This window comes from Coturnix japonica, chromosome Z, assembly GCF_001577835.2.
Source record: "Coturnix japonica isolate 7356 chromosome Z, Coturnix japonica 2.1, whole genome shotgun sequence".
In the NCBI taxonomy this organism is placed as follows: Eukaryota; Metazoa; Chordata; class Aves; order Galliformes; family Phasianidae; genus Coturnix; species Coturnix japonica.
Window position 1 is genome coordinate 14,748,174 of NC_029547.1, and position 6,159 is coordinate 14,754,332.

Consider the following 6,159-nt stretch of genomic DNA (forward strand, 5'->3'; position numbering starts at 1 on the left):
TGGCAAAGTCTGCAGTTTTAAGAGAACAAGCTGATACTATTCACTGGGCATTTGTTTCCTCAAAATCTTCCTAAAAATGAAATATGAAAAAATACTTTCATTCCTACACAGCAGATTAAAGTTTAATATCTGCCTGGACTCAGACAAAAATACACTTAGCACTTCATTCAATAATTCACATAGGTATTTTTCCTCTTCTTTAAACTTTTATCAGCCTACATATCCCTCATGAGAAGGCATGCTGAAGTGCAAGAAAAATATAGGCACCTTTAAGCACGAAAGGCCATCTGAATGGCCTCAAAACTGAGCTGTTTTGACACACCCTGTGGCAATAAGAATAGTGAACCATAAAATATCTTATTTATTCTGTCCATCATTAGGGGATCTGATGAGAAGGGTGGCATTCCCCATGGCACTGTAAGGCACAGTGTATGCAGTCAGGTATCCATCATTTGCCTCTTGGTCAGTGGGAATCCATGGCATCACATCCTTGTTTCCCTCTTTCCCCACTGGTCTGGAGAGGCTGGGGTTGCAGGCAGAGGGTGCTGGGAAGCACCAGAGACAAACAAATCATGTTGGCAGATTTAGGTTTGGTGGAACAGGGTTTGAGAGTGTGAAGTTACAGCTGCCATCTCCTGATGCTTTACCGAATAAAAAGTCGGGCATTCCCTCTCCTGCTTTTGAGTTAGATCCTTGTTTTTATTTGCTAATTAAGCATTTTAATGCACAGGTAGTAGCAAAAAGAATAACAGAATCACCAGGTGCTGATACAGAAATGAGATCACAGCTTTTCTTCCTGCATGAAGCCACTGAATGGGAGATGTGCCTGCATAGAGGTTACTGCAGCCAGGCTGTGACACAGAAGCATTTCCTGAGAAGGAGGCAACAAGTAGCCTTGGGATCAAGGCTGGAAGAGCACAGCAGCACCTGACCCAGTAAGCAGCCTTCAACCCAGCAGCAAAACAAGCTCTTGCAGTGCTGGGTGCTGGGTGCTTCATTGTGTTGGCAGAGGAGGTCTAGCAACACGCACACATAAAACAAAGAGGAGAAATAGAAATTTTCCTTTGCAGTCTGATTCGAGTTTGCCTCCAGCCCATCTGCTGGTAGGTCTCAGCTTCCTGAAAGAGATAAGACAGCGTCGAAGATGCTGAAAACAGAATGAGAATATCCTTCCTGGCAGAAGAAAAGTACAGAAGCTGCTTCAAAAGGAACAACATGAAGTAAGAAGTACCCCTGAGGAACAACTGGACTTACAAACAGAAAGGTCCTATGACCACCAGTCAAAGCATCCAGTAGTTGCCTTCTTTGGACTCCAGGTGTTTTCCAGGTTTGCAGCCCTGCCAGCTGCACAGCTGTGGGACCGAAGGCACTGCTCGCTGGCTCTGCTCCACACAGTGGGAGGGCAGGAGCTGAATGTTTTCCTCTGGTTCACTATCTGATCTCAGAAAAGGAATGCTGCCTTATGTGTAAGTGGAGAAACTTAACTGAGTGATGAACCCTTATGAAGTATTTTCAATTGAAAGAAAATGAAGAAACACAAAAGCTTTCTTAGGAGTAATGCATCAACATCAGAAAAATGAACAGGCTGAAAGTAACTTTGTGTGCTTACATCTAACCGAATACCATCCACTAGCTTAGATCTTCTTAAAAACCATAAAATGTGTTCTCGCTTCCAGACTCATGACCTGGGTGAATATTTCAGCAGACTCTTATCCACAGAAGCCACATATTTGCAGTCTGGTTTATACTTTGGTTCCCATTGTTCTCCTTTCTACTCCTATCCCTGTCCTCCTCTAACTTTCAAGTGCTGCTTTCACATGGCACAAACTCTCTTACAATAAAAATGTCTGTAAATGCTCAGTTGGTCTCAGCAAAACAACACAGCCTCTCGTGCTGTCCTCCCACTTTACCCCCAATCAGGAAACCTGAGAGAATTAATACCCCTGGGTCTGCCTGATTAAAGACTTTTAGGTGCAACTGAAAAGCTCTGTGAAAACTGTCATTTAGCAAAGCCAGTGAAATATCTGTCAAATGTTTTCTGACACAGAGAAAGTGCCACGTTTCTTCAGAAACTTGACAGACCTGCTATCATGTGCCACAAATGTGGGACTGAACTAACCTTTTCTTATTCTTCCAGATTATTCTTGTAAAACAGACTTTAATCTTACTGATGTAACCCTGACTAACGCTGGCCAATCGGCAGTTGGCTCAGCTGGATGAGAAACCTGTAAATCCATCCCAGAGATTAATGAAGTTTCTTTATTTGGTGTTTCACAGACATTCTGTTTTGCACTAGCTAAAGGAGGAGTTCCAACCTGGAGAAGATCTCCTTGGTCATGATAAAGTAAGAGATAATGAAAATATACTTGATTTATCAGCTTCAATATGACAACTTAGTGTCATTGCTCCTGCTGCTCATAGTGGAGTAAGACTTCCAAATCTCACTGTACAGACAGATACTTTCATTTCTGGCCAGCTTAGTTCTATGCCAAAATTAAATTTCTACATAAAACTATTATCATTCTTCCTTTCCCAAGTACTTCAAACTGAAAAGAAATGCCACAATTCCCTGTTTTGCACAGGGTAAACTGGTTCACTCTGCTGCTCATCATTCGCTCTTCCTTTTGCTCTTCTCTCTGAATAGAGATGAGAAACTTTCTGCATCTGTCACCAGTACATCCTCATGTCTTCACTGAACTGCTGTCCAGACAAACATGTGTCTCTTCTCCACAGACCCCAGCTCAAGGCAGGCATTTGTCCCCAGCCCAAAGCACACAGTGCTGGAGGAGATACCCAGTAGGGTCTTCCCAAATGGACAGAAGCTCTGGACAGATCTTACTGCTAGGAATTAAAGCTGCAAAACTTGAATTTCCCCATCTAGATGTCTTGCTGTTGGGTTTCCTTCCTTATTAAAAGTTTGCTATGCGGTCATCCATCATCTCTGAAAGATAAAATAGGGAGGAAGACTTATGGGAGCTATCACTGATGTTGTCAAGGAATTTGGAACGAAAAGATTAAAATAAGATCAGAAAAGTCCACGGGGCTGTTGACAGAGTATGGGCCATGCAAGAAGGTGCACGTGAAGCAGAAGCAAAGTTTGAACTATCCTACTTTACAAGAGGTGAGGCAGCCAGACAGCCAGCACCAGCAGTGTCCTGGGGTCTGCAGAACATTCCTGGCCCATTCAGTATCCTTCCTTCAGCAGTGTTGCCACAGAAGCTGCTCAGGAACATCCTCCACCATGTGTCTCCTTTCAGCCTTGGAAAGAAAAGCTCCAGTGACCATCGAGGTGTTCTTGCAGCCCAACCCTTCCTTGCATCCTCTGATACCACAACTTCACACTAATTTTTAATTCTTTAGAGGAAAAACACAACTCAACAGAACGTGTGAAACAGGGCACATTACTCTGCAGACGTGGTGCACTGCAGTGTGAGTGCCAGAGTCTTCAAGAGCTGGTAAATATCTCACAGTTTGCAATGCTGTTGGCATGAGGTGTACCTGCAGTCCCCTTGAAAGCACCCTAAACACATGTGATGCATTTGAGATGCAGGCAGGTCATTTGTATGCCAAGTTTTGATTTAATTTAAGTCAAAATCCTATATAGCTCAGATACAGTAATAACATTTTTCTAGCTTAAGCACTGCAAGGTAGGTCAGCATGGAGCTGCAATATGAAGAAGTCTAAATGCAATGTGATTATATGGGCAGAAATGTTCGTGGGCTTTTTCAACAATTGATAGCATAGAAATATGTTTCCGTGCTTACTATACTGTAAATTGAGTTTCATTTTAAATGAGGCAAAAGAAGGAACTTAACTGTGGGCCTGTTATTCCATCAGTTGGTCAGGAAATAGAGAGCGCTTCAGAAAAGCAAGCTACCCTGGTTGGAAAGGTAGGAGAGCAGAGAGGGAATATGGCTGAGATTGTGCTAGATTGTGTTATGTATGAATCAATCATAGCAGAGGTAAGTAAAAGTGATTCCTATTAATCTTCCTTTAAAAAATCTGCATCACCTTCATCAAGCATTCCCAGGCAGAACTTCTACCTATTGCCATGTTTTTACTGCAACCTGTGCCTTTGAAAAGAGCTGCAGAGGTGGTGCAGCAAGGGGACACAGGAGCAGTGCTACCCCAGTTTTAAGACAAGGCGATGCCTACAGAAAAGCAGTGTGACAGAATCCACAGATGAGCATCTGAAGCACTGAGATGCTAAGAGGTAGTCCGCTATTCTAGCCCTGTCTGAACGACAGTAAAATTACTGTCTGAACAGTCACATCAGCTCCACAACACAAGTACCTCTGCTCTGGCTTGTGCCCTGGAAGCTGAGAACCAATTTGCTTAATCGTTGTATGCTCCAGAATAGAACTAAGGCATTACTGCAAAACCTTCTCGCTGTGAAATTTTCACCTACAGATAAAAGAAGAAATCACAGCAGAAAACAGGATCCTTCCAGCGAGGCTCAGAAACGCTGCACAGGCTGGCTTAACTAATAACACCCTGCTCCCAGAAGGAGGGGCTTCCCAGTGCTCAGACTCTGGGCAGCACCTCCCACCAACCAGAACTCTGGGGCAGAGGTTTTTGCAATACATCAGGCTTTAGGCTAAAAGCAGTCATGTCACCCTTGTACGCTAAGGGAGACTAACGGACCTCAGCCCATGCCACTGCACTGGGATTGAGTATTTGTAATTTAAAATCGATGTATGTTTTATAAATATATATATATCACACGTTTATTTAGAAGGTGTCAGATCTGGACTTACAAATTGCATGAGGAATTTATTTTATTCCTTCATTTGCCTGTGTAGTTGGCGGAACTCAAAGGCTACAGAGGGCTCCTGCTGGAGGAGGTTACACAGTGGGGTTTACTGATGTGAATCCAATAGCAAGGCTTTGCCTATGCAGCCAGCAGCAGACCAATTCCTGAAACATGACTGGCAGCAGAGGAAGGCAGGAAAAAACTGTTCTGGCTTAGTTTGTGATGCTCAGGAGCAGCTTGCTTATGCCAGGCTGCTGTTCCACGTGTCCATCTTAATCTGGGAGCTGTGACATATGTAGGTATTTTGCCGGTATCAGGATCATGGCTGTGAGTTCTACTCTCAACTGTTTCTCAGTTTAGTGAAGTTCAGCCCAAAAGAAAAGCACCAGAGCCCCTTCGGGCAATGTTTTGTCACCGAGCCCACCACTAGAGGGACATCCCCACCCCTGGCTGCAGGAGCCCGACCAGGCTGCTGACTACGGTCAGAAACGTTCCCCTTGCCTCTCAGCAGCACATCTACCTGGCTGTATTGGTGCTTTCTTTGATTTAGAATGAGGAAAGAAACAAGAGTCTCTTATCTCATCTGATTTGGAAAGCTTTACAGCTCACACTAACACTAAGATCTGAAATGAACAAAGCCTTGGAAGGAAGAAGGATTTTCCTCGCTGGCACGCACATTTTTCAAGTCATAACAGCACTGTGCTACATAAATACTCAGTCCTGCGAGGAAAGATATGCATGAATGACTTCACAACACAGGATTTTTATTTAAAACAATTAAGATACAGCGTAGCACGTTCACTAGCAAAATTCCTGTAGCTCTTGTGCAGGCAAACCTCACCACCAGGGAGCACCAACAGACAAAGTACTTCAAGGCTTTTCTGTGCTGACCTCAAACTACAGACGCAAAATACAGCTGCATGGAACACCGACATAATAAACATCTTAAATGACAGTTTTTTAAAACTGCCCACTAAGAATATAGGTGGATCAGAAATAATGGGGCAAGAGCTTTTAATCTGTTTGATCACTGGTTTATTTGACCTGTAAGCTGACACTCATCAAGAGCTCTGCTGTTTCACCTCTGCAACTGGTGTCTGTTTTTCTCCAGCTCTGTGTGATCAGTATCTTTATCACGATAATAAAAGACAAATGCCAGGTGCTGAAAGACCCTATCTTCATCAGGTGTGAAACTGTGAGGTCACATCTAAAGGACGTTACAGTGCCAAGAGAACAGACTGCTTGATTTTCTGGGGCAAATCATGTCCAAAGGCTTCTGGAGGTGTTTGGTAGTGATTTGGGTAAAATTGAGAGCTGTGGCTGGACCCCAGTCTATACAGACCAGAGGTGGCTGCCAGCAGTTTCCCTACACACCTTCAGTTCTTGTTCCTCTTTCTGTCTGAGTT